Source organism: Zalophus californianus, chromosome X, assembly GCF_009762305.2.
Source record: "Zalophus californianus isolate mZalCal1 chromosome X, mZalCal1.pri.v2, whole genome shotgun sequence".
In the NCBI taxonomy this organism is placed as follows: Eukaryota; Metazoa; Chordata; class Mammalia; order Carnivora; family Otariidae; genus Zalophus; species Zalophus californianus.
In genome coordinates this window covers 40,572,037-40,592,777 of record NC_045612.1, presented here as the reverse complement: position 1 = coordinate 40,592,777, position 20,741 = coordinate 40,572,037, and the positions used below count along the sequence as shown (strand labels likewise).

Sequence of the window (20,741 nt, the reverse complement as noted above, 5' to 3'; positions counted from 1 at the left end):
TTCTATTAATGTAGTGTTTTGCACGGGTCAATTTTCTGATGTTGAGCCACCCTTGCATCCGTAGGGTAAATCCCACTTGGTCATGGTGTTTTAACTTTTTAATATGCTGTTGGAGTCTGCTTGCTAGTATTTTGTTGAGGATTTTTTTAATCCAAAATGTGTTCATTGGGATAGTTTCCCACTCATCTTGATTCAGGGTGTTTTTAATGTTGCTTCCGGCTGAAGGAGCATCCTTCTGTAGGCCTTGCTTTTCCTCCCATAGACTGGCAAAGGACAGCCAACACACAAAACTACCATTTGTGTATGGCTAAAGACAATGGTGATTTTGTAGCATCCTGGGCACTTCACATCCATGAAGTAGGAGTTGGGGATCTGCACCAGGTGCTTCTTCTTGTGCTTCTTCTTCTCCTCCTCCGGGGACTGGTGGAGGAGGTTCTTCGGGAAGGGCATGTTTTTGTGAGGAGGTCATCACCACTGGAAAGCTTTTGAGGATTTCTGCGTCTATATCCATAAGGGATACTATTCTATAACAAACGTTCTATTTTAAAGAGAAAAAGAAAAGAAAAGAAAGTACCAGTGCACTTTACTCAAACAAAATAAGGAAAAGGCAAAACTCACACCCCAGCAGTCATAACCTTGAACAGTATTTTGTACACTGAAAAATATCATTGGCCATACATCTTGCAGGGAAATGTCCTTCAACGAGGATCCTGCTTAATCTATACAATATAGTTAAAAACAATGAAATCCGAAGCTCATCAAGTCATCTTAGAGATAAGGAAACTGTGCCACAGGAGTTAAATGATTTGCGTGTGGTGACATTTACGGTAAGCAGGAATTGGCGCTTTTATTTTGTCACTATTCACCTGAAGCACTTTCCACTTCACCACTCTCTCCTTTCCTACCAATCTCCAAGACTTCCCTCTTGCCAAAACCCACAATACAAAATTTTCTATCGAAAATGATGTTCTGCAATTTAAGCCAATTACTCCCCACTGTCTTCTTTGGTCAGACTAGAAAATAGCCAGTCAATATTTTATCACACACACACACACACACACACACACACACACACACACACACACACACAAAAGTTCACATACTTGAAGTACAACAAAGCATGTGGCCAAGATCTTTGACACTTTTTCTTCGTATTCTTTCCCAAGCCTTTCAGGCTACTCTGTCCTGGATTGGTACATGTTCTCTCCGTCTCTTCAGGCTATGAAAGCCAAAATATGGCCCTACTATCCTAATAGAGGGGAATTCACAGGATAAAGCAACTGTTGATTGTGAAGGTGGATGTCATATTTTAAAATTTGAAAAGTGACATGGAAATATGAAACCTACTGGAAATGTTCAGGCTGCAATGTTCAAATTGAGAGTAAGGTTGAGAGACAGGAGAGTAAAAACGTGAACAATAATGATTTAATTCACATGCATGAGTCAATCGTATTTAGTTAGTGGGTGGAACTAGAAGTGGGTGGAAATAGGATGGTGAAAACTAGGGAGAAAAACCAGCCATAAAAAAGTCAGGGTCAATTCAAAGGTCAAATGAACCATAAGTGAATCAATTTGGATTTATGCAAAGTAATTTACACAGTGATCTGCCATCTATCAGGCTTAATATGACATGCTGCTTCTTGTATCCTTATAAAGAGGTGCTGAAGGGCCCAACATTTTAGTGGGTTTTTTTTTTTTTTGGTGGTAATTTCAAGCTCCATAGCTCCAGCTTTTTGACAGTAGCACTCTTGTTCTATTGTTTTTTGTCCTTTTGAACTTTTCCTACTTTTCCCTGCTTTCGATGAGGTTCTTTCTCCTTCTTATTCTGATTCCTTATAGCTGGTACAGGCCACTGCCCCCTCCCGCCCAACCCCCTTCACAAGCACAGGACCCCCACTCTGCCACCGTGCCTCCCCAATGGCAGGGAACCCCACTAACTGAAGACAGTTGATAGGTCCCTCTCATTTCCCCTTTCAAGACTGTGGGGGAGTGGCAGCACTTTACACATCTTTTGGTAAATATATTTGCACTTCTGTTGGGTATGTGATCAGAAATGGAATCGCTGGGTCACAGAGGCTGAAGGCATAGTTAGCTTTAGAAGATACTGCCAAAGAGTTTGCCAAATGTCTGCACCAGTTTATAGACTCCCACCGGTGATGAATGACAATTCGAGTTTCTCTTTATCCTCACCAACAATTGGTGTTGTCTTTTTTTCATTTTAGCCATTTTGGTGAAATTGTGGTGGTGTTTCATTGTGGGTGGTGGCTGCTGTTGTTTGTGTCTTTCCTTTGATTATTTTGAAATAATTTTAGACTTATGAAAAAGTTACAGAAAACAGTATGGAGAAATCGGTATACCCTTCACCTCGCTTCCCTTAATGTTAACATATTATGTGCCCATAATAGAACTATAGAAACCAGGAAGTGAACATTGATACATTATGATTAACTAACTTACAGACCTTATTTGAATTTTGCCAGTTGGCCCACTGCTGACCTTTTTCTGTCCTGGATCCAATTTTATTTAATTCAGGATTTAATTCATGTCTCTTTAGTCTCCTACAATCTATGACAGTTCCTCGGTCTTTGTCTTTCATGACTGTGGTAGGTTGAATAATGACCCCCAAAGATGTCCATGTTCTGACCTCTGGAACCTGTGAATCACATCATGTACGTCAAAAGGGATTTTGCAGGTGTGATTAAGTTAAGGGCCTTGAAATGGGGTGATCACCCTGTGTTAGCCAAGCGGGCCCAATGAATCAATCATAAGGGGTCTCATTGGGGGAGGCAAGCAGGAGCTCAGAGTCAGAGCAGGAGAGGTGACAACAGAAGCAAAATGATGGAGCAATGCAAGGAAGAGGTCACTAACCAAGGATTGCTGGCAGCCTCTAGAAGCTGAAAAGGCACACAAACAGAGTCTGCCCATAGAGCCCCCAGAAGGAACACAGCCCTGCTGACACCTTGACTTCGGACTTCTTACCTCCAGAAATGTAAGAGAATAGACGTGTTTTGTTTTAAAGCCCCTAAGTGTGTGGTAATTTGTTATAGCAGCAATAGGAAACTAATACAATAAACCTAACACTTTTGGAGAGTACTAGTTTGTAGGATGTTCCTAATTTGGGTCTGCCTGATGTTTTCTCATGATTAAGTTGAGGTTATGGTTTTTTTTTTTTTTTTTTTTTTGCAAGAATACCACAGATGTGGTGTCGGGTCCTTCTCCATGCATCATGTCAGGAGGTACATGATGTCAGCGTGCCTTATTACTAGTAATAGTCACCTTGATCACTTGGATGAGGTGGTTTTTTCCACTGTAAAGTTTTTCTTTTGCCCTTTGATAAACCTTTGAAGGGAGATACTTTGAGGCTATGCTGGTATCCTGTTTCTCCTTAAACATTTGCCCACTCATTTTAGCATCCATCAATGTTTCTTACATGCAATAAATATTACTGTGATGTTTGCCTAATAATGGTTATCAATTTCCATTGTTCCTTCTATGTCTATTAATTGGGATTCTTCTGTAAGAAAGGGCTATCCCCACCCCTGCCACTTTGTTTATTCACCTATTTACTCACATCGGTATGGACCCATATATATTTATTTTATTCTATGGGTTATAATCCATGCCTATCATTATTTACTTTGTTGTTCAAATTGCCCCAGATTGGCCACTGACAGCTCCTTCAAGATGGCCACTCTATAAAGATATTTTCCAAATTTTCTTCTGAAAGTTTGATTGTTCTACCTTTCACATTTCTATCTGCAATCCATATAGAATTCATTTTTGTGTATGGTATGAAGAAGAGGTCAACATACACTTTCCCCTGAATGGATAACCAAGTGATTTGGCACCATCTTTTGAAAAAACTACCCTTTCCCTCACTGAACTGCAATGTCATCATTGACATAAATCTGGTGACTCTGGGTGTGAAGTTGTTTTTAGGTTCCCTATACGGTTCCATTGGTTTATTTCTCTATCCTTGTATCAATACTACATTTTTAATAATTGTAACTAGATATAGCTTAATTTCTGATATTATGTTTCATTTTCTTTTTCTTCTTTAAGGTTGCCTTGCCTATTCTTGACCCTTTTTATTTCCATACAAATTTTGTGATTGGCTTGTCAATTTCCACAAATGAAAATAACCTGCTGGGATTTGCTTGCAATTATCTTGACTCTGTAGACCAAATGAGCAAGAACTGACATCTTTACAATATGGAGACTTACAATCCATTTGCAATCTACCTGTTTATTTTGGTCTTATTTACTTCCTCTCAAACGTGTTTTAGAACTTTCTGCTTAGAGGTCTCGAACAATATTCCTAGTTTCACTCTTAGGTATTGAATGTTTTCCAATGCTGTTGTAAATAGTTTGGGTTTTGTTTTTGTTTTGTAGCCTGCTTTTGGCTTTTAACAAACCCATTTGTGAATACAGATTTTTTTTTTTAAATTTCTTCCCATAATGGCAAATAGAGGAAAATTGACAGAGAAGAGTGATTCATAATTATTAGATGAATCAGAATGTGAATATAATGAGAAAGATAACAGCACTCCAGACTCAAATGATGACAGTGAAACTGATTGTGTAAGTGAAATTTCAGACTGTGAGTCTTCAGCTGAAGATCTACAACCTAGATGAATTTTCTCAGACTCAAAAATTGACAAGTGAATAATATATTTCTAAAGACAAAAAAAGGAATGACAAAAAAAAAATACCCAAACCAAAAAAAGACACACACAAAAAGGAATGACAGTCATTTAACAGGAAGTACTTTATTATGCAGTGTTCTGTGACATGGACCTGAGCCATCCATTTTCACTGAGGTCAGGTGACCTCATTCTATACCGCTTACGATGTTTTTGTGCCAAAACTTACTTGATACAAAATTACATGTTATATTCAAATCCTTCCTAAATGGTTTAATAAAGTTATTTTTTACTATGCCCTTATCCTTACTTCTGTAAATTATTTGTAAGATAACTTAAAAATATAAAGATTGAAAAGAGCACATTGGATTCCGATGGTAAATGGGATGGCTATTTTTGCTGATACATTAAGGGTTAAGTTGTGTTGTTTGTTTGCTTATAATTAGATTTCTCCTTAAGATATATCCCACTGGAGATGTCCAATAAGATTACTGTTTTTAAGCATTTTTAAAAAAATTCTATCATTAGATACAAATTTAAGTCTGTTTTAGGTTATTTTTTCTTTTTAAAGATTTTTTAAAACATAACATTTTTATTTTGGGCTAAATTTAGATTTACTGAAAAGTTGCAAAGATGGTACAGAGAGCTCTTGTATAACCCTTATACAATTTGTTCTATTGTTTACATCTTACATTGCCATGGTGCTTTTGTCAGATCTAAGAAACTGTCATTGGTACATTACTATGAACTGAATTCCACACTTTCTTTGAATTTCACCAGCTTTTCCATTCATGTCCCCTTTCTGTTCCAAGATGCACTTCAGAGTAATGGTATAGTTTTTATACTTTAATTTTCAGATCGTTTGTTCTGGTATGTAGAAATACAATTGATTTTTGTATATTGACCTCATTAACAGTGACCTTGCTATATTCACTTGTCCTCATAGTTTATCTGATTTTCAATTCTAATTTTAATTTTAAAAATTTATTAGTTTATTATTATTTCGATTTTTTTTTTTTTTTGGATAACCAGGCTTATCATCTGAAAACAGGGAGGGTTTTAATTTTAATCAACTTTATTGAACTGTAATTTATATATCATAAAATGCACCCTTTTAGAGTATACAGTTGAGTTTTGGCACATGTACACACCTGTGTTCTTTCTCAGTTAATCTCCACTGCCCAACCTGGCCTCAGGCCATCACTATAGATTAGATTTTTCTCTTCTAAAATTTCATATAAATGGAATCATAATATGTGCTATTTTGTGTCTGGCTTCTTTCACTTGGCATAATGATTTTGAGATTCATATATGTTTTAGTGTCTTGGTAGTTGGTTTCTTTTTTTAATGATTTTTATTTATTTATTAGAGATAGTGAGTGAGAGAACGAAAGCACAAGGGCAGGGGGAGAAGCAGACCCCCCGCTGAGCAGGGAGCTGGAGGCGGGGCTCTATCCCAGGACCTTGGGATCATGACCTGAGCCGAAGGCAGATGCTTAATCAACTGAGCCACCCCAGCACCCCGGTAGTTGGATTTCTTTTTAAAAATATTTTAAAACTTTCTTGATATGTAATTGAAGTACACTAAACTGCACATATCTAGAGTATAAAATTCAGTCCCTTTTGACATACATATCACTTGTGAAACAATCACCCCAATGAAGATCAAATGTTTCCATCATCCCCCCAAAGTTTCCTTGTGCCCCTTTGTAATCCATTCTTCCCTCCACCCTCATCTCTAGGTCTGTACTTAATTTGCATTTTCTATAATTTTATATTAATTAACTCATGCAATATGTACTTGTCTTGGCCTGGATTCTTTGCTTAAAACTCAGCATAATGATTTTGAGATTCATCCATGTTGATGAATAAACCAATAATTTGTTCCTTTTAATTGATGAGTAGCATTCAGTTATATGAATTTACCACAATTTGTTTTTCCGTTCATCAAATGATGAACATTTGGATAGTTTCCATTTTGGAGCTTTTACAAATAAAGCTGTTATGAATATTTGTGTACAAGTCTTTGTATAGACATAGGTTTCCATTTCTCTTGGTTAAATACCTAGAAGTGACATAGCTAGGTCATTTAGTTGGTAGAAGTTTACCTTTTTAAGAAATTTCCAAACTGTTTTTCGAATTGGTTGTACTACTTTATATTCCCATTAGCACTGTATGAGAGCTCCAGGTTCTCCACATCCTCCTAAACACTTGATATGGTCAATATTTTAAACTTTAGCCATTCTGCTGGATAAATAGTGGTTTTAATTTGCAATTCCTTGATGACTAATGATATTAAATATCTTTCAATGTGTTTGTTTACCATTCACACATCTTTTTTTCTTGTGAAGTGGCTGTTCAAATCCTTTGCCCATTTTTTAAAATTGGGTTTTCTTACCGTCATGTTGCAAGTGCTTGTATATTCTTGACACAAGTCCTTTATCTGCTATATGTACCATGAATATTTTCTCCCAGTCTGTGGCTTGTCTTTTCACTTTCTTAATGATATCTTCTGAAGAGCAAAATGTTAAAATTTTAATGAAGACCAATGTATTAATTTTTCTTTTATGGTTTGTGTGTTTGCGTTCTAAGAAGCTCTTGCCTTCCCTAATATCATATGTTCTCCTACTATTTTTCTTCTAAAGTTTTATAATTTTAGGTTTGATGTTTTGATATATGATCCATTTCAACTTAGTTGTTGTGTCTAGGGTGAGGTCATAGTAGAGGTTTGGTTTTTGCATTAGGATATCTGGTTGTTCCAGGACTATTTGTTTAAAAGAGTATATTTTCCCTATTGAGTTACTTCGGTACCTTTGTCAAAAATAAGTTATGTATATAATTTATATATGTCGAATTTGTGTATATTATATTTTGTATGTATGGACTATATATGTGTGTATATATGTATGTTTTTCTGTTCACTGATCTGTATATCTATTCTTACATCAATACCACACTGTCTGGATCAGTACAGTTTATTAGTAAGACTGGAAGTCAGGTAGTATAAATACTCCAACTTTGTTCTTTTCCAAAATAATGTTTTATATTTTAGGTCCTTGGAATTTTCATATAAATTTTAAAATCATCTTGTCAATGTTTACCGAAAAATCTGGTGGGATATTAAATGGAAATGCATTGACTGTATAGATCAATTTACAAAGAATGAACATCTTATAAAAATACAATTGATTTTTATATATTTATTTTGTGCCCTGCAACTTTACCAAACTCACTTATTTTGCAGAGAAAGTAGTTCCTTTTTTTCAGGAGGAAATAGAAAGAGTGAATATAAACCACTCTGTCAAGACATTTGGCTGTGATAAGGAATAGGAGAGAGATAAAGGGTGGTTAGCTGAAGGGTTGTGCGAGTTTGAAAGACTTTTTTTGTTTGGCTATATGGTTTTCTTATCTTTTTGTTTTTGTTTTATTTTACTAATGGGAGAGTTTCAAACATTTTAAAAAGCTAAAAGATCCAACAGAGGGGGACCATTTTAATAATAGAGAACAAAAAAATCATCTGTAACTTAAGGAGCAGACAGAGTTTTGCTCTTTAAAACACCACACACACACACACACACACACACACACACACACACAGACATGCACATTCACGCTCACATAGACTTCTCTTTCCTCTACCCTTCCAACAGAGTTACATCACAATTATTGTTTAAATTGTTACTTATTATTTACATTACCATGACTATGTCAGTATCTTTCATTGCTGAGCCAAGTAGTATGCTATGAGTATATTTCCTTTTTTCTACATCCCTTTTTCACCAGAGAGTGAGTCTGTCCTTTTTTTAAAAAAAATGTTATTTTTCTATTTCCCTACTATCCATATTCTTTTAACTTCCCTCTCCCCAAAATCATTGTGGAAGACATCTGGGATTCTATCGGTTCCATTTTTTTTTTTTTTTTTTGATGGAGACATCTGTCCTGCAGGCCTCCATCTTCATGCTCCAATTTGGACTGATGGCCCTCTAGACCTGTTGCAGAGCTCTCATCTTAGTGATTCCCTTCTTTCCCCTTCTATGATGAATCTCTCATTTCCTGGGTCCCAAATGTTCCTGTCTCCTGGAGCACTTCCTCTAGTTACTTCCTGAGGAAGGGCACACAAGAGTTCAGTTTTCTAAGACTTAGGTCCTTTCTCATGAACTGAGCTGGGCATTTGTTGGATCCTTGCAATGTGGACCCTCATATCCTTCATTCCTGGGAAATTTACACTACTTCTTTTATAATTTCCTTCTATCCAATTTTCTCTCTTCCTAGAACTCCTCTTAATTAAATTTTGGCCCTCGGGATTAATTCTCTAATGTTTCTTATCTTTTTTTCTCTGATTTTCCATGACTTTATCTTTTTGCTTTACTTTCTGGGTAAGAGTCTTTATCTTACAACCCTTCCAGTGATTTTTAAAATTCCAATTACACTGTTTTCAGTTTCCAATAGCTCTTTCTTATTCTTCATTCCTTTTTCTTTTTAAGTATCCTATTTCTGTTTATTGCATAAAATATCTTAACTCTATGAGCTTATTAATCACTATTTTTAAAAAAGTTTCCTGCTCTATAGATTGTCTCTGAGTTTTCTCTCTCTCTCTGTCTCTCTTTCTCTCTCTCTTTCTTTCTTTCATATTAAAGTCTTCCCTCAAATGCCTGGTGGTCCTCTCTTGTCTATATTTTAAAATGGAAGTTCTTCTAAGGCTTACTCACTATAAAACTTATTCGCTATAAGACTCACTAACTTTCACAGTAGATAATTGGGCAGGAACCCAGACATTTCACTGGAAGAGCAATAGTAATCATTATCAGCAATCCTCATTTTTCATGATTCCCATATGAACAAATGTCAGTTACCATCAGGCCCCCAACAGCCCAGTTCAAATTTCACTTACCACAGTATATTAACTGTGAGTAATTACATAAAGTACAAACGACAATGCTAACTCCTTAGCCAACAAGTCACTGTGGAAATAACAGATGTGCATCAACACCGTGTTGCTTTTTTCAGAGTCTATTGGTGATTGGTCTACTGTGAATCTGTCATTCAATTCATGCACAGATGACAAAGCACGTACCGAAGTTGTGTTGCCTACTTGTCTCACAGTGATAAACCCACATGACATTTACAAAAATGGATAATCAGAAGAGAGAATTGGCTAACAAACAGGAAAATGCAGCAAAGAAATGAAAAGTGAAAATGCTGGAAATGAAACTGGGTGTGATTTGAATATGGCAGCAGCAAAGCAAAGATTGGACAAAACCTACACCTGCATTAAGCTATGGTATGGACAACATTGGACAAGTTCAATTAATGTGAAAAAACCAGGTGATGTTGCATCAACATCTTCTAGTTTAAATTGCACTAGGAACAGAAAGTAGCTTATGATTGAAATGGAGCATTTACTTCTACTTTGGATTAAAGACTGAAAAAAAAACCTAATCAGTTTGGCTAGTGTTTGGGCCAAAGCACTGAACTTATTGCCAGTAACATCTGCTTTAACCATTTCAGAAATTGGCATATATTGACTAACATTAATCTATCTGGTGAAGCTACTCGTGCAGATGCAGATACTGACATAAAATTTGCACCCGGATTCCAAGTATTATTAAGGCAGATGGTTATAATGATCATCAACCATTTAATGCTGATGAGAAGAGTCTTTTCTGAAGGACACCTCTGTCGATTACTTATATGACAAAAGATGAAGGATCATGAAGTGGCCATAAAGGAGAGATTCTAGATATGCAGCCAGAGAAACTTAGTGAAGACGAATTTATCAACATAAATGAGGAAAGTGGTTGTGACAGAAAGGATGAAGGTGTCCCAAAGGAAGTGACGCTAGCAAAAACACTTCACATTAAAGGAACTCTGAGATGTTTCATAAGATTGAAAGTGCAAAAGATAAAATGTTGGAAGCTGATCCAAATTTAGAAAAGAGCATGACAATTTCCATGACAAGGCATAGAAAGATGCTTGCTCCACATTGTAAATTATACTAGGAAAAGAAGGCAAGTGCTGTTCAAACTCCTTTTTGGTAAGTTTTACAAAAACAAAACAAAACGCAACACTCTTTAATTCTCAATGTTCCTAATGTTTTTAAATTGCAAAGTACTGAATAAAGATCAGTTTTACTATTTCAGCATTTCCCTATATATTTAGGCCTGACAGAGGATTTTTAATGTTTTCACAAAACAATTTAAAGATCGTGGAATAATTACGATTTTTCCCATTGATTATTAAGATGACTTTGCATGGTCATTTTTATGGTCCCTCCCTACTGTGAAGGAAAGGACTGCCTGTATCTATAGATCTCTTCTCTGGGCTTTTCAGTTTCTCTGGAGAGCAACCCTCCAGTTCCTTGCCTGGTGACTATATATCTAGTTGCTAACATGCTTTGAGCTAAGTGACACTGAGGTATGGGGGTGTCAGTACTGAATACGTAGACTTTTGCTTAATCCCACTGTTTTCAAATGGTGCCTTGCTCTGTGCCTGACATTCCCCCAAACCAAAGTCTCCCTGGTTCAGTTTCTTCATGGAATAAATTTATCTTCTACCAGGATGGGACAAGAGATTCAGGGGTGTAGCTCTTTCTTATACAGGCTTTCAAGCAAACTCCTTCTTTACAGCTCTACCCATTTACCATGCCAACTGGACTTATTAACTAACACTTCTAATTCCTGAGCTTCTCTGGGATTCTGCAGGTGAATTGGCTTGCTTCTCATCAGCGTCATCCTTTTAATGGGCTTCATATTCAGCTTTTTGAGCTCTGCTAACTCCTTTACGTGCTCCCATCTTCTGAAAATGTGTTCACATCTCTTATCCTCTGTGGTCTCTTTTTCTGCTCTTTGTTCTCATGGGTTTATACTTAAAAAATTTTTTTCTACTCCCATTTCGATGGAGTTTAATGAGGGAATAGGTGTTCAATGTGCTATGGTTAACTGGAATAATCTATTACCATACATTTATGGTGCTCCCAGTCTGCCATATTGTATAACTTCTTTGGCAGTGCTTGAGGGTTCAAGTTAAAGAATCAAGAAAGTAGATCATAGGGTCCATTCAGAATCAGAGTTTTATCAGGCAGATGCAGCAAAAAGTCAGAGGGACAGGAGAATTTGGGACAGTGGAAAAATGTTGAAATTATGAATGTGTAATAAAAACTGAATGAGAATGGAAGAAAAGAGAGCGTTGACAGACTGAGGGAAAATTAAGGGATCAATATAGTGGAGATACTGATTAGGTCAAAATAGGATCATTATGGGAATAGTTGAATAAGTAATCAAGAAGAAGAGGGAGCTGCGGTTATACAGTGGATGTCTGAGTTACTGAGTTTTGGAGATTGAACAGTCATGAGTGGTTGAGGTAGAATAGAGGGCAAAGTTATTGGAATGAAATACCAAAGACCTGAGAGGCCAGTTGAATGAGTTGTCCACATGGATGTTGAGGTAATACAGGATAATGAGCAAAGGTCATCATACTTGAAGTCTTTTAGCAAGTGGGCCTTTGGCAGAACAATGAAGAAGAACAACCAAAAAGAAGGAGGAGGAAGAGGAGGTAGAGAAAATTCTCTTTCAGTTAGGTTAGGTTCAACTTCTACTGACAGAAAGCCCCCAAATAACCATGATTTAAACTATAGAGTTTATTTCTCTTTCATGTGTTGCGCTCATGGTGTTTCTTCCCATGATTTCCTCAGGGATCAAGGTGACTTCCAACTCAATGTTCTGCCATTCCTATAGTATTGCCCTTGGCTTCATAGTCCAAGGTGGTGGTCTAGAGCATAATCCAAGGTGCTGGTCTAGACCAACTGCTACTCCTGCATTCTAGACAATAGGATTAAGGAAGGTTCCAAGAAGAGGCAAAATATATGGGCAGATTTCTTTTAAAAGATTCCTAGAAGCTGATACATATCACTTAAGCTTACATCCCCCTGGTCCAAATGTTACATACCACTGGCTCCAAGGCCATTTCTAGCTAGAAGTGAAACTAGGAAATAGAATTTTTTTTTCTGGGAAGCCATGTACCCAGCTATAATTTCTATTACTATGGAAGAAAAAGTAGAGTGGGTTGAAGGGGAACGACCAGCAGGCTCTACCACAGCCCTGGAAATCAGGTATGAGGGGAGAACTGGAATAAAGATTTATTAATCAGAGAGGAATATTCCCACTATTTTATTTTATTTTATTTTATTTTATTTTATTTTATTTATTTGACAGGGAGAGAGAGGGCACAAGCAGGGGGAGTGGCAGGCAGAGGGAGAGGGAGAAGGAGGCTCCCCACTGAGCAGGGAGCCCGATGAGGGGCCTGATCCCAGGACCCTGGGATCGTGACCTGAGCTGAAGGCAGATGCTTAACCGACTGAGCCACCCAGGTGCCCCAGAATATTACCACTATTAAGTATGTTCAAAAATAATCTTAAATTCTTTATGCTTCAATGTTGCTTGACTTTCCTTAAAAAAATTTGAATAAGTTCTTGGTATTCATTAACAGAAAAATCAGCAGGAACTCAGAGATATGCTGAATTAAATAAGCAGCCCTTTCAAGTTACCTGGAGGTTTGTCAACTTGCACTCTCTTAAGTAATAATAAAGGTTACTGCGGTAGGCTAAAATTGGCCCCCACTAAAGATAGCCACCTCTTAATCCCTGGAAACTGTGAATGCCACCTTATATAGCCAAAGGGGGCATGGGGTCTTTGCAGATGTGATTAAATTAAGCATCTCAATGCGGGGAGATGTCTTGTTCCCATCTTCTTCACCCCACTGGTGAGGGAGGGAGTCCCACTCTAGGGTTCTGGGAATGGTCAAACATATGGCACCCAACACTGAACAGATGAGGTGGACAGCAGTTTATTAGCCACATATATTCCATCCCAGAGGAGGAGGACACTACACGCTATGCAGGGCCACGCAGGGGTTGTACTTGGGGATAGAGTAAACCCGAAGGGACTGTGGAAGGAAAGCTTTGTAGTAAAAGAAGGGTGGGGTATCCCTCAGTTCTCGAGGGAAGATGTGACTGGCTTGTTTAAGTAATTTCACATGGGGTCAGAGAGGTGAAACCCATTAGGTTGAGGACTCAGCCAGGCGGGGTACAGCTGATCCAGCTGATAAGGGGAACAGCTGGGTGAGACCCTTTCCTTCTGGATGGGAGATATACTTGGCAAGAACAAAGCACAGTTAGGGCTTTGGGGCCCCATGAGACTCAAAGGTGTCAAAGCAGCATATAAAATTTTAAGCCTATGTTAGAGATCTTTCTGGATTATCCAGGTAAACTCTAAATGTAATCCCACATATCCTCATAAGGGGGACACAGAGGGAGATTAAACACACAGAAGAGAAGGCAATGTGACCACAGAGGCAGAGATGGGAGTGAGGGAGCCACACACCACAGAATGCTGGCCGCCACTAGAAGCTGGAGGAGGCAAGGAATAGATCCTCTCCTGGAGCCCCAGAGGGAGTGAAGCCCTGCTGACACCTTGATATCAGCCCAGTGAAACTGATGTTGGACTTCCAGCCTCCAGAGCTTTGAGAGGATAAATTTCTGTTGTTTTAAGCCACCAAATTTGGGACGCCTGGGTGGCTCAGTCAGTTAAGTGCCTGCCTTCGGCTCAGGTCATGATCCCAGGGTCCTGGGATGGAGTCCCACATAGGGCTCCTTGCTCAGCGGGGAGTCTGCTTCTCCCTCTGCCTGCTGCTTCCCCTGTTTATGCTCTCGCTCTCTCTGTCAAATAAATAAAATCTTAAAAAATAAAATAAACCACCAAATTTGTGGTAATTTATTACAGCAGTCTATGGTCTGAATATTTGTGTCCCTCAAAGTTCCTATGTTGACATCGTAATGCCAAAGTGATGGTATTAGGAGGTGCTTTGGGAGGTGCTTAGGTCATGAGGGTGGAGCCCTCATAAACTGGATTAGTGATTTTTTTAAAAGACCCCACAGAACCCCCTTGCCCCTTCTACCATGTTAGGACACAACCAGAAGGAGCTACCTATGACCCAGACAGGAGGCTTTCACCAGAACCCAACCACAGTGGCCCTCTGATCTTGGACTTCCAGTCTCCGGAACTGTGAGAAGTGAATTTTTTTAAAGATTTTATTGATTTGAGAGAGAGAGAGAGAGAGAGAGAGAATGAGAGGGAGCACAAGTGGGGGGAGGGGCAGAGGGAGAGGGAGAAGCCGATGCCCCACTGAGCAGGGAGCTGGGTGTGGGACTTGATCCCAGGACCCTGGGATCATGACCTGAGCCAAAGGCAGACGCTCAATGACTAAGCCACCCAGGCGCCGCTAAAGCCCATGCTCTTAATCACTACCCAATGTTATGATTAGAATAGCCAGTGTTAGGACCTTGAAAAAGGCTCCCTGAGAGAATGAGAAACTGGATATTGAAGTTGGGATGGTGAAAGAGGAAGTCAAGGCATAAACAATACGAGGGAGTAGACAAGAAACTCGCGGTGCATAGACTAACAAAAGCCACTATTGTTGTATTCATTCATCCATTCTACAAATATTAACTGAGTGTCTATTATGTGCTTGGCATGCTGCTAGATGTTGTGGGGATAGAGGTGATCAATAACTAAACTCCTTTTTGAATTTCTCTTACCTCCTCTGGTCCAGAAGGAACCACAAGCAGCTTTCACTGACCTGAGACGCTGTCCCACCTCTCTGCTGAGAGTCAGCTTGAGCTTTATTCATTCTAAAACCCAGCCATCCAGCCCTCAAATCACTCAAGATTCCCAATCAAGGAAGATCAGAATCAAGGCCAAACCTCTATGAAGTGCTTATTACTCCCGAGCATCCCCTTAACCTAGGAATCATCTTGAGCCTTTCCACCTGCTGGTCACATAGGCTTTGCACTGTAGGGCTCTTCCAACATTGGAAGGGGGTTTTCTGAACAGAGGTTACTTGAGAACTCTCTAACACCCAAGAAAGACGTAGGAACCATTAAGAGGCAAGTGCTCTTCTTCACTGCTGGCCCTGCAGCACTGCTTTCTGAACACCTACACTTCACTTCTTGCTGCCTTTACCCTCATATCCATTAGTTTCTGCTGATGAAACCAATCCAGTTGGAATAGATGAATAAAGCCGTGGGTATGCATAAGCTTGGTTGATTTCCCAGTATGTAACTACCTTATGATAAAGCATCCATGAATACATTGCACTGCAAGATCAGGAACCACATACAAATTGACCTTTTCGTGTTTTAAAAGATCTTCCATGAGGACTTTCTAAGCATAAATACAACGGAAGAAGTCACAAAAGAAAAATAGGGATAGATGTGGCAAAGTTGAAGTCGAAAACTTACCTGCATTAAAAAACAAAACAAAAAATCAAAAACATAGACCCTGCTGGCAGATAAGTAAACTGGTACAACTTTCATGGAGGGCAATCTGGTATATGCATTAAAAGCTTTTCAAATGGGGGCGCCTGGGTGGCTCAATCGGTTAAGCATCTGCCTTTGGCTCAGGTCATGATCCCAGGGTCCTGGAATTGAGCCCTGCAACGTGTTCCCTGTTCAGCGGGGAGCCTGCTTCTCCCTCTCCCTCTGTGCTCTCTCTCACTCTCTCTCTCTCTAACAAATGAATAAATAAAATCTTTAAAAAAAGAAAAACAAGACTTTCATGTACTTACCATGTCACCTAGGAATCCCACTGCTAGGGATTTATCCAAAGGAAATAAACATGTATGGGCACAAAGGTTTTGCTATGAGGGTGTTTATCTGTTTTAATTTAAGAGTGGAAGGTTGGAAGCAACACAAATGTCTAATAATAGAGGGCCGATACATCGCCTGATGGAATACAGGGCAGACATTAAAAATCATATTTTTAAAGAATATTTAATGTCATAGGAAGTATTCAGGTTATATTTAGGGAAAGAAAGCAAGATATGAAACTGTATGCACAAGAGTATTTTTTAATTAAAATAAGTATATTAATCATTAATTCAACAAATATTTATCAAGGATCTAATATGTGCCAGGTACAGTGGCAGATTCTAGAGATAACAGCAGTGAGCCAAACAGACACAGTCTTTGCCCTCATGGAGGAAAAGAGACTGGAAAGAAATACATCAAAATCCCAATTCATAAAGGTTCCTATCTCTGGATGGGATTAAGGGCGATTTTAATTTTTTTCTTGCTATCTCTCTCTATATTTTCTGTAATTATATAATGCTTTCATAATCAGGAAAACAAAGATATTTTTTTAAAATCTTCCTTCAAATTGAGGCCAGCTACCATACCCTTGTGAAGCCTAATACATAAAAACATCTTGTATTTAAAGAGCACAGGGTGGGACACCTGGGTGGCTCGGTTGGTTAAGCGTCTCACTTCAGCTCAGGTCATGATCGCAGGGTCTTGGGATCGAGTCCCACGTCAGGTTCCTTGCTCAGCAGGGAGCCTGCTTCTCCTTCTGCCTGCCACTCCCCCGTTCCTGCTCTCTCTCTCTTTGACAAATAAATAAATCTAAAAAAAATAATATAAAGAGCACAGGGTGATGTATGGAAGTGTTGAATCACTCTATGGTACACCTGAAATTAATATAACACTGTATGTTAACTAACTGGAATGAAAATAAAAACTTACACACCTGGGTGGTTCAGTCAGTTAAGCATCTGCCTTCAGCTCAGGTCATGATCCCAGGGTCCTGGAATCGAGTCCCGCATCGGGCTTCCTGCTCAGCAGGGAGTCTGCTTCTCTCTCTCTCCCTCTGCCCTTTCCCCCTGCTTATGCTCGCTCTCTCTCAAATAAATAAATAAATTCTTAAAAAAAAAAAACTTAAAAAGCAATAAAGACCTCTTGGCAATTCAGACCACTTCCAGGTCTTTTTATTTGACCCTCCCAACAAACTTGTGTAGACACACAGGCAGGGATTACCATGCCCATTGTATGGATAGAGACTGAGGCAGAGAAAGCAAGTGATCGCCCCAGAAAATAGTGAGTTTGTGCTAGAGTCATAGTGCTCACAGCAGGTTTCAGGGCTCTTTTAGCTCTACTATGTTTCCCTAAAGGTGTTGTAAAGAAAAGGAGCCTCCTGGGTCTTTGCCCCAAATCCTTTTCCCAACATTTCCCTCGCTCCCTAGACCTTGTTGTCTTTCCCTCTTTTTTCAAGTGGCTGGATACTACGGAATTCTCAAATAAGCAACAGGAATTACCAATTCATTTTACCTTCTCGCCTCTCAAAAATTCAGAATCACAGAAGAGAAGGGACCATGGAAAGCATTCCAACCTCTCCTCCCGCCCCAAGATGAGAAGATTGCCTAGGGGGTACCCATGATTCTGATCTGCCTTTCCATCTCTCTCTGCCAAGCACAGGTACCCCTTCCCCCCCACCACCTCTTTTGGGAAGTTGGCTAGGTGGCTGTTTGAATGAATGAATTAGACCTAATGTCTTCTAGCCCGTAATGGACTCATGCCCCAATACTAAACTTCCCACGACATTTGCATTTTAACTAGGAACTCTAAAGACACCAAACCCAAAGGAACTATGGAATTTCAAGCAGCACAGCAAGCTAGCCAGAGAAGTATCTGTGGTCAGGATGGGTTTTTGGTAGCTCTGCTAAAGAGTTTACAAAATCTAGGTAAGCTCCCTCCTCCCAGTGCATAGAAGACCAGCTCCAACCCTGGAGAGCTGGCTCCTCTGGAGGGGAGGACGGAGGATCCGGGCCTACAGTGGCCCATCCTTCTGGCCCCTGTTAGGGGTTAGCGAGTGCAGCCAGGCACAGTGCCCACAATCACTCAGGAGGAATCAAGGGAGCCTGAAGAACAGCAAAAGAATGAGTGGCCAGTGGGACAATTTCCAATTCTTCCCAAAGCAAAACAAATCCAATTCCTATTCATTTGCCTCCTGGTTCTAGCTTCCATCCCCTCTGGCTTCCTCGGGTCAATGGCAAATCTGAGCTCTTTGTGGCCAGCTTCTTTGCCTTAGTTCCGGTCTTTGCTGCTGCTGCTGACGCTGAGGACCACCCTCCATCCATCAGCACAGCTGGCCCCAGTTTGCTGCAAGAGAAAATTGGGATTTTGCCACTCTGGTTCTGCTTCACTGCTCCCATTCCAGGGTTTGCCTCCTAAGGCATGCCGCTCAACCCTTCACCCACCCCCTCTACCCCCATGGCTTCTCGCCAAACCTAAAGCTGTTTCCTGAAGCACCCCTTTTGGAATGAAAATTACTGAGACTCAGATTTAGAGCGGGACTGACTCAACGTTGGCTGTGGTGGTCGCCGGCTGGGTGTGCTTTTCATGGCATCAGGAGATTCCCTGTCCAGACCTCTTTTCCCCCAATTGCTTGTCAAGACAATAATAATAATAATAATAACAACCTATATTTATAAATAATCAAACACGTGCCGAGCACTGTGCTGCAAAATTCACATGCATCAGTCATTTAATCCTCAAAAGCCTAAGTCAGAGGTGCCATTTTATCCCCATTGTACATTTTTTTTTCAGTTCAAGATGGTAGGCTGAGCACAAACATTTAAGTCATCTCCCTCCGGAGACCTCATTAAAATAATAGTACAGAAATTTTAAAATGCGTAAACCCACCACAATAAAGAGAACAGGAGGGGAGCCGTCAGTGGATAAGAAATTTAAATAAATTTCTGAAGTCAGCATCTGGAGGAGTGCTAACTGTTGAAGCAGAATGGAGCAAACAATCACTTTTAACTATGTGTGGAAATGCTGCAGCTAAAGAGGCAGCCCGCCTACCTTGCAAACCTTAGCAAGGCCCGGCCTCGGAGACGACAAGTATAAGAGCAAGAGTGACAAAGAATAAGAAGCGAGGCTGACAAGGGGACCTCACGACTGAAGGTCTGTGTGCGCAAGAGTTGACCCCCCACCCCTACACGGAGACGAGCTGGCAGCCAAATATTTACTTGCCAGCCTAAAGACAAAGGGTTTCTCCTTTACAGAAATTGAACAAAGTATCTAGAGAGAATGAGGTCAGCTAGTTGGGTGTTAGTGCCTTCGAGTGAGGCCTTCTGCAGTCTGGTGTTTGGACTCTTAACCCCAATTCCGTGGCCCCACAGAAGATTCATAACCAGCTTCCATCCCATCCTCCTTAAGCAAAATCTGTCCATGGACAAGGTCTGTTTATACACCCATTTCCCTGTCACACTCTTCATTGCCCCATTTTATTTATTTATTTTTTATTTTATTTTATTATGTTATGTTAGTCACCATACATCATTAGTTTTTTTTTAATTTTTTATTGTTATGTTAATCACCATATATTACATAATTTGTTTTGGTGTAGTGTTCCATGATTCATTGTTTGTTCATAACACCCAGTGCTCTATGCAGAATGTGCCCTCTTTAATACCCACCACCAGGCTAACCCATCCCCCACCCCCCTCCCCTTTAGAACCCTCAGTTTGTTTCTCAGAGTCCACAGTCTCTCATGGTTCATCTCTCCCTCCGATTTCCCCCCCTTCATTTTTCCCTTCCTTCTCCTAATGTCCTCCACGCTATTCCTTATGTTCCACAAATAAGTGAAACCATGTGATAATTGACTTTCTCTGCTTGACTTATTTCACTTAGCATAAGCTCCTCCAGTCCCATCCATGTTGATGTAAAAGTTGGGTATTCATCCTTTCTGATGGCTGAGTAGTATTCCATTGAATATATGGACCACATCTTCTTTATCCATTCATCTGTTGAAGGGCATCTCGGCTCTTTCCACCGTTTGGCTATTGTGGACATTGCTGCTATGAACATCGGGGTGCATATGGCCCTTCTTTTCACTACATCTGTGCTTTGGGGTAAATACCCAGTAGTGCAATTGCTGGGTCATAGGGTAGCTCTATTTTTAATTTTTTGAGGCACCTCCACACCATTTTCCAAAGTGGCTGTAGCAACTTGCATTCCCACCAACAGTGTAAGAGGGTTCGCCTTTCTCCACAACCTCTCCAACATTTGTTGTTTCTTGCCTTGTCAATTTTTGCCATCCTAACTGGTGTAAGATGGTATTTCAATGTGGTTTTGATTTGAATTTCCCTGATGGCTAATGATGATGAACGTTTTTTCATGTGTCTGTTAGCCATTTGTATGTCTTCTTTGGAGAAGCGTGTGTTCATGCCTTCTGCCCATTTTTTGACTTATTTGTTTTTTGGGTTTGAG

At 39.7% G+C, this 20,741-nt stretch overlaps 1 pseudogene; it reads right to left on the bottom strand.

The window, feature by feature from the left end:
* Window positions 1-203: 203 nt before the first annotated feature.
* Window positions 204-450, bottom strand: LOC113930990 (annotated as a pseudogene).
* Window positions 451-20,741: the final 20,291 nt, after the last annotated feature.